The sequence below is a fragment of the Microcebus murinus genome, chromosome 1 (genome assembly GCF_040939455.1).
Source record: "Microcebus murinus isolate Inina chromosome 1, M.murinus_Inina_mat1.0, whole genome shotgun sequence".
NCBI classification, from domain to species: Eukaryota; Metazoa; Chordata; class Mammalia; order Primates; family Cheirogaleidae; genus Microcebus; species Microcebus murinus.
Genome location: NC_134104.1, coordinates 134,355,028 through 134,367,631, shown reverse-complemented (window position 1 = coordinate 134,367,631; position 12,604 = coordinate 134,355,028). Strand labels below are relative to the sequence as shown.

At 37.2% G+C, this 12,604-nt stretch overlaps 1 pseudogene; it reads right to left on the bottom strand.

Annotated features, from left to right (window-relative positions):
• Nucleotides 1–5,543: 5,543 nt before the first annotated feature.
• Nucleotides 5,544–7,095, bottom strand: LOC105883261 (complex I intermediate-associated protein 30, mitochondrial pseudogene; annotated as a pseudogene).
• Nucleotides 7,096–12,604: the final 5,509 nt, after the last annotated feature.

Here is a 12,604-nt window from a genome sequence, read left to right as displayed (position 1 = left end):
TGAGGCTCTGCCCTCATGACTTAATCACTTCCCAAATGTCCCCACCTGTTCATACCACCACGATGGGGATTAGGTTTCAATATGAATTTTGGAGAGACACATTCAGACCATAGCACATTTTCTTCAATTTTCCCTTTGGAGTGTGCCTTCTATTTCCACAAGACTCTCAATTATCTAGTGTCTCTTACCCACCTCTATTTGTTTGTATTTCTCCTTCTACCCCAAACCTGCTATTTCCAAATCTAGAAAGATAAGTCAAAAAGTGTCAGATATTTGGGAAGAATTCTTTCCCTGAATGGCTACTAACCTATAGCAAAAATAGAAACATGAGTCTTATCTGTTTTTGTTGGCCTGCCTCACCAATAGCCGGTAAAGAGTTAAAGTATTTGTGAAACAGCGTGGCTTAATAGAAAGAACATTAAATGGGAAGTCAGAAAACTTGGTTTCTGCTGTCAGTTCTGACACAGAGTACCTATGTGACTTTGGGCAAGCCATTTGAATATTCTGAGACTCAATTAGCTGGTATATCCAAAGGGGAGATGCATAGGCGGATTAAATAAGTTCTTAATTTTCCTTCTGGAAAGAAAATTATAAAAATCATTTATAAATTAGTTGCTCCATTTCAAAGAAAGAAACCCTGCTTTCTGGTAACAAAAATATAAATCCCAGTGTTCTAATAATGAAGCCTACATGAACCAGATTGTCACAAGTCTGGAAGCAAAATTTGGCTTCTAGGAGTTCACATCTTCTCAGTACCACTCCACCATCGCTTCCCACCCATCTCTATCTCAAGGGTCAGAATCTAGGCAAGAAATGACATTCCAACAAAGAGGAGTGTGAGCCCTCTTTACAAGTAGTTGCATTCTGAAACATCGATAGTTGTATTTTCTAAATGACTCCAACGGGGATTCAGTTTGCTATATAGGATCCTGATTGCTCCTCTTTTTTCTTTTTCTTTTTAGTCTTTTACCCATACAATTGAAGCAGTGAGAAAACTGGGAGTCCCTTAAAGTTGGCCATGCCAGGGTCTACACCTAAGAATCCCTGGGGCCTGAGGCCTAAGAAACTCAGCACAAGGCATTAGAAGCAAATGCACCCTCTCTTGCCAACTGCCTCCCTGATATTATTTTGTCTGCTATTGGCCATTATGGCTTTTTGTCCAATAGGAGAAATAAACACTGATATTTGAGCTTAGGTTAAGAAAGAAAGGGACTACTGGAAGTTGAGAATACAAAGCTAGTCAATGGCAAATTGACTGGATTCAAGCTCATGGACTTCTTGATTCAAGAGTCTGTTTTTTCCCATTATATTCCAAGGGTACTAAAGGTAATATAGAGAAAATTTCATGCAATATTGATGGTTTTCTTATAATTACAGGAAGTTAGAACAGTCCATGGGACTATCTAAGTATCCACAAGGAATTTAATGATAAATGCAGTGTCTCACATGAAAACAGCGGCAATAATCTTTTAATACTTCACTGAGGAAAAAGTAGGTGGAAAGAAAATAAATTTGGCTTTAACATATTTAATAATGACTCAAGATGATAAAATTATGAAAGCATCATGAAAGATAGATTTGTTGTTCAAATGACTAATATTTTTGAGGACGAAAATTTTTGTGTAAAGAAAGAGGTTTTTGTTTGTTTTAGAATAGAGTTTTTGTCAAATAATTTTAAGATAGTGCATAGAAATAAAATATGATGATGGCATTTACATATACAGCATATAATATTTTATACAACCAGTGCTACAGAAATAGGTGTTAATATGAATAATTCATAAGAAGAAAATCACATATCACTTCAGTAGCATTTATCTACAATTACTTTCACCCTCATTCAGTTGCTAAAACTCTTCAAAATGAGTGCAGCATGACAGCACAGCAGCAGCAGCATGACCACTAATATTGGGATCAAAGAAAACATAAGGAATCCGGGATTTGTTCTAAAAAGCTCAAAACTATTTTAGGGAGACATATGGCTTTGTTAAAATTATTCAAGGCTCTCTAGCTACATTCAAGTAACTATTATTTAAATTGATAGTGATCACTGTGATCTTAGTCCAATCCACTTACTAAATAACAGTGAGTGTTCAGTCATAAAAATATCTGCCTGTCAACTTAAAAACAAAGCCAGAGAAATACACAGAATTTAGATGCCCTTAGTATCATTTCTCCTACTTGAAGAGGATTGGGCAATTACTAATTGAGATGTCATATCAGTGCTCAATTTTTATCCCATCAAACTCAGGACATATAGCAACCAAGACCAGGACTTTAATTTGTCTTGAAAAATAAAACTTAGAAGACAGTCTTGTAACTAATTTAATACATGCTGTCACTCTCTTTGTAAGCAGCCAACAATTCATTTTGCCAAGATTAAAGTAAGAAGGGCTGAGCAAAACTAATGTTGATTCATTCAAATATCTCTCAAACAGTGGCATAGGCTAGTGCATTTTAAAACGCCATGCCCTTACAAAGAACTGTCATGTTATACCTTGATTTTACACCTAGAGTTGCATGGCATAATGAGTTGGATCAAGGAGAGTGAAATCTGCGGGCAAAAGGATCAGTCAGAACTTCCTTTGCAATAGTGGTCCCAAGTGGATCTTCAGAATCATAAGCCAGCAACACACACCAAATTGAATACCTGACTTTGTACAGGTTAAGTCCATAATTAATCTTTTGCTGACAGCATGCTTATAAACTCATAGCCACTCCTACCTAATTCTCCCTTAATTTATAAATTAGAAGATGTGAAAGAACTATTTCCTGTATCCTGAAAGTTGCTCTACCCTGGGAATGCCATGGTCTTACCACACTGTTGGTGCAAATCTGATCACAGTAATAATAAAATTAATTTATATTAATTTTATTTTAATTAATTTTATATTAATTTATAAATAATAAAATTAATTTCAATGAGTCTTTCTCTCACCAGCATAAGGGAGTATCACATGCCCCTGCAGAATTCTCTCTAAAAGTGTCTCATGTGGGCCCAGGTGCAGTGGCTCATGGCTGTAATCCTAGCACTTTGGGAGGCCAAGACAGGAGGAGTTCAAGACCAACCCGGAAACATACTGAGACAGTATCTCTACAAAAAATTAGCCATGCATGGTGGTGCACACTTGTAGTCTCAGCCACTCTAGAAGCTGAGGTGAGAGGATCACTTGAGCCTAGGAGTTTGAAGCTGAAATGAGCTATGATCACACATCTGCACTCCAGCCTGGGCAGCAGGGTAAGACCCGGTCTCTATAAAAAATTTTTTTAAATTTTTTTAGAAATATTTTATGGCTCCCAGGAGGTAGCTCACAAAAGCTTACCACCAATCTTCTTATGTCCTTCTCTGAACCCCTTTATTAGTGGTAACTGTTCATAAAGCCACCTATCAGCAGTACTTTACCACTTCTATCCATATTTGGAAGCATCATTCTATTAAGATCCCCGGTACTAAAAAGCTGTATGGTTCTGACTCAACTGGCAAAAAAGAGGGTCACTCTATAGGCTGAGTTGATTGATTCCAATTACCAAAATGTAATTGGGATGCCACCACCCAATGGGGCAAAGAGGACTATGTTTGGGATTCAGGTGATTCCCTAGGGTGCCTAATCGTATTCCCTTAGCCAATGCTGCTTCTCAATAGAAACTTCAGCAACCAAATAAATATATTAATAGAACCAACCAAGGACTCAAATTCTTCAGGAATAAAAGTTTGGATCACCCTCTGGAAAAGAAGAGGCTAGCCAAGGTACTGGCAAAGGATTAGGAGAACAAGAAATGCATTATAGAAGACAGACTACATGAGATTACCAAATTAGACCTCGTGATCAGATCTAGGAGATGTGGCCACTATGTGTATGTTAAGTGCTTTCCCTACTACCTTACATGAAGCACTGATCATGGCTAATATTTTAGACTTCAGGTGGAAGTATAGCTGAATTGACATGACCCTGTAATAATACATATCTCAGGGAACTTTGTGTGCCTCTGTGTCGAAAACACATATTTTTTACTTTTTTTCCTAAAAAATAGTAGATGTTCAGGGGCAAACCCTCTCAAATCTATTCCTTCCTCTTCCACCCTATCCCGTGCCTGAGGAGAGATAACTGTCATCACAGTATTCATGGGCCTCCTTACCCCTGATTCCCATGAAGTCTGGCAAATAGGAGACACTGGCTAAAAATCAAAAGGGGAGGAGAAGAGATCAAGGTGTTTATTCCTCCAACACCTTTCCTTCTAGACTGCTGCAACTTGGCTGCATTTCTCTATCAAAACCATAGCTCCAATAAGCAATCCTCTCCCACATGACAGCTCACTCCAGTTTCCAGTGATTGCTTCCTTCCTTACCCCTTCAAGAATAAAACTCTTAACCTTCCAATGATTGCCAGTCCTAGGATGCTTTGCCATTTTTCTTTGGTTTCTCTTTACCTTGTCCACATCTGTGCAAATATCCCCCTTATCTACTCAATTACTCCACTTAGGGAAGTGGAGTTCCAGTAATGTTTTATAATATTTTCCCCCTCTAATACAAGATCCAGGCCAGGATAACATTGCATTTTTAAAAATCTTTTTGGTGAGTTCTTTTTCATGTCTTCCACATTTTCAATAGGATTTTTGTGTGTATTTTTTTCAATTTTTAAAAATTCTGTCTATGCTAGGGAAATTAGCCCCTTGCCTCTGATATATACTACATATATTTTCTAATAATTTGTCATTTGACATTTGACTTTGATTATAGTATATTTTTGCCCATATGAAGTGTTTTTTTTAATGTAGTAAAATAACAATATTTTTGCATCTTGACTTTGAGTCATACTTGGAAACTTCTCCTACATTGCAGTTAAACCAGAATTCACCCATGTTTTCTTCTAGAACCTTTTTCTAGGTATATATGAATTTATTTATTTTTCAGTTTAGAGAAGTGGGTTTTTTTTTTAATTTAATAGGGTTAGAGAGTACAAGTTGAATTCCGTTATATGTATATATTGTATGGAGTCTGGGCTTTTGGTGTACGTATCAACTGAGTAGTGCCCATTGTATCCCACAGGTAATTCTATACTCTCTCACTCCTCCTATCCCAATTAGAGTCTCCAATGTCCATTATAATACTGTCTATGCCCTTGTGTAGCCATAGTTTAACTCCCACTTATAAGTAAAAACATGTGGCATTTATTTTTCTATTCTTGCTAATGGTTTCCATTTCCATCCAAGTTGCTGCAAAAGACATTATTTTATTCTTTCTCATCACTGAATAGTACTCCATGGTATGTATATTTATGTGTGTGTGTGTGTGTGTGTGTGTGTGTACACTGTATTTTCTTTAGCCACTGATCAGTTAATGGGCACTTAGGTTTATTCCACATCTTTGTGATTGGGAATGGTGCTGCAATAAACACACAGTACAAGTATCTTTTTGATATAATGATTTTTTTTTACCTCTGGGTAGATACCCAGTAGTGGGATTGTAGGATAGAATGGTAGATCTACTTGTTCTTTAAGAAATCTCCATACTGATCTCCACAAAGGTTGTACTCATAATTTACATTCCCACCAACAAGTATAACTGTTTCTTTTTCACTGCATCAGGGCCAACATCTATTGGTTTTTGACTTTTTAATAATGGACACTCTAATTGGTTTAAGATGGTATCTCATTGTGAATTTAATTTGCATTACTTAAGAATTAGTGATGTTGAGCATTTTTTATATGTTTATTGGAAATTCATATATCTTCTTTTGAAAAATGACTGTTCATGTCATTTGCTCACTTTTTAACATTTTTTTCCTGGTTCTTTGGGTTTTTTTTTCTTGTTTGAGTCCCTTATAGATTCTGGATGTTAGTCCTTTGTTGGACACATAGTTTGTGAATAATTCATAAATTCAGTCACTTTATGTAGTCCCAGATGTCTCAGAGTCTTTGCTCACTCTTTTTTATTCTTTTTTCCTTATTTTTGTCTGGCTGAATTATTTCAAAAGACATGTATTCAAGTTCTGAGATTCTTTTTTCTGCTTGGTCTCATCTATTCATGAAGCCTATTTTATTTTGTCTGCATCACTGTGGGTGCTACAACCCTTGGTTTAGTAAAACAAAATGATCATGTGATTACTTTTATTTAAAAATTCTTACGTTAAGTTCTGAATAATTTTCATACGCAAATTCTTCTGTGTGAATCGCATTGGTAAATACTCCAATAAAATCTATTTCCAGGAAGAATGGACCATCCACTTTATCTGCCACGGTGAATCCTATAGAAGAGATCTTGTCAAGCAGAAGCTGACATTGAATATCCCAGATTCTTCCTTGATTCAAGAAGAAAAATCTGGAAAAAGGAATCTTGACCCCCTGCCAGTGGGGCCCCCCATGGGTATAAACACGAAGTAACTGTACATGTGATACTTCCTCTGAATTATATCCATGTCCTCCCTGATATTCACCGTCCAAGACCAACCATCCCCACAGACATGGAGACATAGAGTGTTGAACTGGGACCAGTCATAACACTTCTTCCTCTGAAAAGGGCCCTTTGAATTCTGGACATCATTGCACAGTGCCCACTTCAGCTACTCTCCCCATTCCAAGGCACCTCGTAGCTTAAAGTTCCATAGAGTAGTACACTTTGGTTATTCTTGCCCATTTTCAAGAACAATTCACTTCTGCCTCCCATTGTCTTATCAGAAGTCACTATCCACTTATCCAGATCTTCTTTCCTATGGAACTGCCAGACAACCTTGGCTTGTTCCAGCAAGATCTCATGCAGAGGACAGCCTTCCAGCCCTATCCAATGATTCACAAGTTCATCCTTCAAATGCCAAAACTGGTCCTTTATTTCATCTTTAACTGCTTTATCAAAACTAACCTCAGGCTTCTACTCAGGAGAAGTTATATTCAAGGCAGCTTCCTTCTGGTGTTGTCCCTGCAAACTTACATTCAGTTTTCCTCATTGGGAGGCTTTCCAGAAGCAGCCACTGGTTTCTGAAGACTACTGGAACAACAGTCTGCAAAGTGAATACCCAAAAATGGATGCAAAGCAGCACTTGACTTTGGACATTTTCTGAGAATTTAAATGTCATTCAGCAATTTGCGAACCAAAGCCATGGTAAAAAAAAGTCAAAATGTAAATCTCTCCCTCGCCTACCATGGAAAGAAGCTTTAGCAAATAACCCAATTCTTCCAATCACCAGCTCATGACAGCTCACCTTGCCCAGTCATGTATTTATGTTGTTTCATTGTGAAAGGTGGCAGGAAAAAGAGGGAGAATGGTAATGCAACTGGAAGTTACAATTCTAGTAAATAAAAAGCTATAGGGGGAGGGAAAAAAGAATGTGGCAACACCAAGAGAAAAGAAGGCTCCCACCCCACTTTTGTGGTGCTAGAAGTGAGCACAGTGGGTAGCTGCTAGTTCTGAATAGTATGTACAACTCTCTCTATGCCTACATCAGCAAGGAAGTTAAAAATTCCCCTTAGAATCCATGGAAATAGGGCCAACTACGGCATGAGTGTTAACAAAGCCGGTCACAGAGTTAAGAAAAATTTAGTGGAAGAACTTCCTATTTCTTCAGCCACCCTAAGTAAAACAAATATAATCATAAAGCAGCAGCCGGGGTAGCATGCAGGATAGAGAAGGAAGATTTATCATCTTCATGTACCAGCCACTGATTGAAAGTTGAATATTGAGAGCTTTGTTGATTAAATTTATTAATATAATTCTGTGTCAGTAGTACTCATAAGAAATGTGTTTAGGGAAAGAGCAGTACTTGATTTAGTGTGTTCTGACTGTAAAGCATGCTAAATAAAGACAATTTATAAAACTTCTAATCCTTCAGGCCAACAACATGTATAAATGTTGCAGGGACAACATTTATATGCTTCAGGAAAATATACAGTAGTGTTGTGTAAATGCTTTGTCTTCTCCTATGAAAAATATTAGAACCACAAGAAATACCTCTTAATAAAGCTCTAAATGAAAATTGTGCACAGATTCCAAGATGTTAAACGCCAAAATTGATTAAATGATATGTTGTGGGGGTCTCTACAATTCTCTCTCTGGAATTTTGCAAATAATTCATAGATCTCTCCCAGCCTCGTGAATTTCTAAATGTTGAGTAATAAAAAGTAGAAAAGGGGATCCAATCACCTGTGACTATTTATTGAGCCTGTACCAAGTGTTAGCTTTATGCTAGGTGCTTGAGGGGTTATAAAAGTAGCAAAACACTTGACTCTTGTCCTCAATGATCTTACAATCTAATGTAGAATACATGATAGCAACAAGTGAAAGAAAATTCATATTGTGTTTCTTCCATTCTCAGATACTGCTAATTATAGCTCACATCAATTTCTTAGAAAACAAGCTCTTAAGGAAAAAAGCAGCATTTTAAACATCCACAATATTTGTTAGATGCATCTTAGTCAAAAACATTAAATTGTGGAAAACATGTACGTCCTCTAATCAATGCATACATTTGTACAATACAGGCTACAGCTGTAGGGAAAAAAGAAATCAAAATGATAGGAATCACTGTTTGCCTTTCAATGTCTAGTTCACAGTTAGGATTGTCCATCTCACATACTGGGTGTTCCCTGGAACTTTATTTAACTTTTTATGTGAATCTCTGGCTCCTCAAGTAGACTAGAAGCCTCCCAGGGAAGTAATGGTGTTTCATACTAGTGGTTTTGAAACTTTCCTGCAAATGAGACCCACCTGGGGAAATTTCAAAATTGCAATGCCCAGGCCACAGTTCAACTAAACAAGAACCTCTGGGATCCAGGGAGGGGTGGGGGACACAGACCTCCACACTGTATTTTGCAAAGATTCCAGGGTGATTCAATGGAAAGTCAAGATTGAGACCCAGCATTTAATACCTTTTTCCTATCACCAATCTCTAGCAGCATATTTTCTCAATAAATGTTTTTGGTCAATGATATTTTTTGAAGGATTCTGGACAGAGTTTTAGTTATCTTTATCTTCACCTTTTTCTCCCTTTGAAGTTCCTAATTGAGAAAACTTCATACACAAGCGACAATAACCAAATGGGAGATAGTTCACCTATTTCTAAGAAGCAGAACAAGTATCCTACAGCCATTCATGAAAGACTCATAAATGAAAGCTGGATTAGATATTTCTGCTTAAGTCTCAGAGACCACATGGCCCTTGTTCTGGTTTTCTTTTGCTGTGTAATAGGCTACCACAAAATATAAAGGCTCTCTGATTTGCAATTGGTTAAAGAAATGAAGCTTTGTTGAAAGGCTTGAAATGCTTTAAGTTGATAAGGAAGTCTGTTAATCAGAGACAAGCCACCAGACATATTCCCCAACTCAGTGATTTGCTATGTAGATTGAGGACCTGCAGGTTTGTCTTGCACAGACTTAGTCCAGTTAATGAGTTACAAATGATTTCTCCAAGAAGGGAAGGGGGCATTATGAGGCATGTCTGACCTCCCTTCTCATGGCCAGCATCTCAGTTTTAGGGTATACCCTTGGCCAAGAGGGTATCCCTTCAGTCAGCTGGGGGAGCTTAATATTTTATTTTAGTTCATAGGCCTGGAAAATTGTTATTTCCATCATGTTTTATTAGTCAAGCAAGTGGATTCTGAGCAGTCAGATTAAGTACTCCCCCTAATTTGGGAGTAGTTCTCTAAAAGGGGATGGGAGAAGTTACGTATCACAGGAGAAGGCAGGAGTACCTCTTTTCTATTTTCCCAGGAGTAAGAAGAATAAGGACAGAGTAGTGTCAAGAGAATCCTGAAGATGGTTTGGGCAGAGAGGCAACTACACATTAAGAGATTGACAGCTGGGTGCAAGGTGGGAGAGAAGAAAGCATATGGAGACCAGCATAATCACATCACAGTTAAATTAATCCCCTACTACCTGTGTGTTTGAGGGATGTGAAACCCAGATACTGTAGCGCAAGGAGGGCTTGAAATTGGGTGAAGACAAAGATTATTGCTTACCCATCAATTACCTCTTGCCCAATAAAAGGACATAGGCAAAAGAACTTCAGGTAGAAGATACCATAGAAAGAAAGAAAGAGACAGAAAAAGAAAGAGCAAGACTCTAAGTTAAAATAAATTTAAAGGTGTAAACTTTAAGAATAATCAGAAGCATTTAAAAAATTAAAAAATCTCCGTGACTCTTAAGTCAAATTCAAAAAGGAGCTACAGAGTACTGTTCTGTAATTCACAGAATAACATGTCCACAGCCAATGTATTGTTAAATTCTTGACTGGATTCAGGGTTCCACCTGCGATACAACAGTGTCACTTATCTCACATGAAATATAACTGACCCCAGTGAATTCCCGTCACCCAGTTCTTACCATTCTTATAGTCCACCAAATTAGTCCATATATTTCAGGTTGTTCGGTATTTCTGCCTTTTTCAATTTTTTCTTATTTATCGCCACAGATTATAAGTACTTTTCCTTCTAAACACCACAACCCTCCACAATCAATCTGAAAGGACCATTTTTATCATCATTAATGTTGGTCATACTCTCAGATGCAAAAAGAAATTAAAATTGCTCTTGTTAGAGAACACTCCACGAGGAAAGACAGCAAAGTACAGCATTGGAAGTCGTGGATGTGGGGACACAGACCTAGAAGTCCAGTACCCACCTGCTACCTACTAGGGGGACCTGAAAAGTTACTTATTTTCCTAGAAGCGTCATCTTCTTCATTGGACATATGGCATTAATAATACCTACCTTATCTAGTGTACCAGTTTGTCATTAAAAATAAGATAATATTTTTTAGAAAAAAAAATTTCACTATGATTATAACAACACAAAGAAATTGTTCATTTATATTTTGGAATCTAAAATGGGAATAAAGGTCGTTTCTGTAGAGTTGGCTTTGAAGCAGAAATCTATATAGTTGAGTTCATGCTTGATATTAAGAGGCTGGACTCTGGGATCAGATAACCTGGGTTCAGATTTGAGCTTTGCCATTCATTACCTGCATGTCTTTTGGTAAATATTTTAATGTTTCTGAGATTCTGTTTCTTACTGTAAAATGGATATAATAGTATCATGTGTTGTGATGTTCAAATCATAAAACATATGTATTTTCCTAGAACTAAGAAGAATAAAAGAATAAGGTAATGAATGGCAGGAGAATCTTCAAAGTACCTGGCACATGGTAATTCCTTAATAGCCAGTAGCTAATATTATTGTCAATAATTCATGTTATAACAGAAAAACTATCCCTCTCCCTTCCTTTCAGCTCCCAATTAAATTTAAAGTACATTTTAGTAATAATAGAAAGAAGGAAGGGAAAACTAGAATATAATTCATTTTATATTCCAAAAGAGGGAGAGAGAGAGAGAGAGAAAGAGAGAGAGAGAGGCTCAGATTCACTTGTCGCTGAAGAGCATAAATTAAAACTATAATGAGATACCATAACATAATCAATAGAATGTCTAAAATGAGAAAGACAGAAAACGCCACCACATGTCAGCAAGAATATGGAATGATTAGAACTCAGGTCCACTGCTGTTGGGAATTAAATTGGTAGGTCCACTTGGGGAAACTGTTTGGAAGTATACATACCCTATGCATACTCTATCATCTATAGGAGAAATTTTACTCCTATGTGTACTCCCAAAAGAAATGCATATGTGTACTCACCAACAGATATGTCCAAACGTGTTCATAGCAGCACTATTCAAAATAGGCCCAAATTGGAAAGTACACAAATGCCCATAAACAGTAACATGAATACAGAAAATGTGGCATATTCCCAAAATAGGGTACTACAAAGCAATGAGAATGAACTAACAGTCAGTACCTACAACAATATGGGTAAATTACACAACTTAATGTTGAGGACGAAAAAACTCAGAAACAAAACATACAGTATGATTTCATACTTATGAAGATCACAAGAGCCTAAAGTATCCTATGGTATTATAAACCAGGATGAACTTAATTCTCCAATAAATGATTCTTCTTATCTCCCAGCCCCCAAAACCTCAGGCCATAGAAAAGTGGTTGAGACACAATACCAGTCCCCGAAACTCTAGTTCTCAAAAAGCGTAAGCAGATGTGCAAGGAAAAAAGTCAAGAAGAAGAATTCATAAATACTGAATGTGAGCAAAGAGAAATTCTGGTCAGGGTTCACACACTAAATGGGAGGTAGATGAATCACCATGAGAATCATATAGACAGACTAGAGATAAAAAGTAAAAATAGGAGAGAAGAAATGAAGGAATGGAGAGAATGAAAGAGAGAGAAAGGGAGGAAGAGAAAAGGGAATGAAGGGAAAGGAAATGTGAGGAAGGAAAGAGGTTCAGAAAGGGAGGGAAAACACAGAAGGAAAAAGAGGAGGGATGGAAAGAAAAAAAGAGGGACAGAAGGAGGAAGGGAAGATAGAAGGGGGCCAGCAGGGAATGGAGAAGAAAGAAAAGTACCAAGCTCCAAGTCCAGAATCGCTAGCTGATGTATGGATCTCTCTCTGAGATCCAGAGGTGGCACTTCTTCATCCAAAGCCCCAGAAACTTAAAAGGATACATTTCTGCCCTCCCCCATATGCAATATACAGTAGCTGAATAAGAACAAGATAAGTGCAATAAACATTTCATTCAGAAATAAGGTGTTTCATTTAGTAAGAGGAA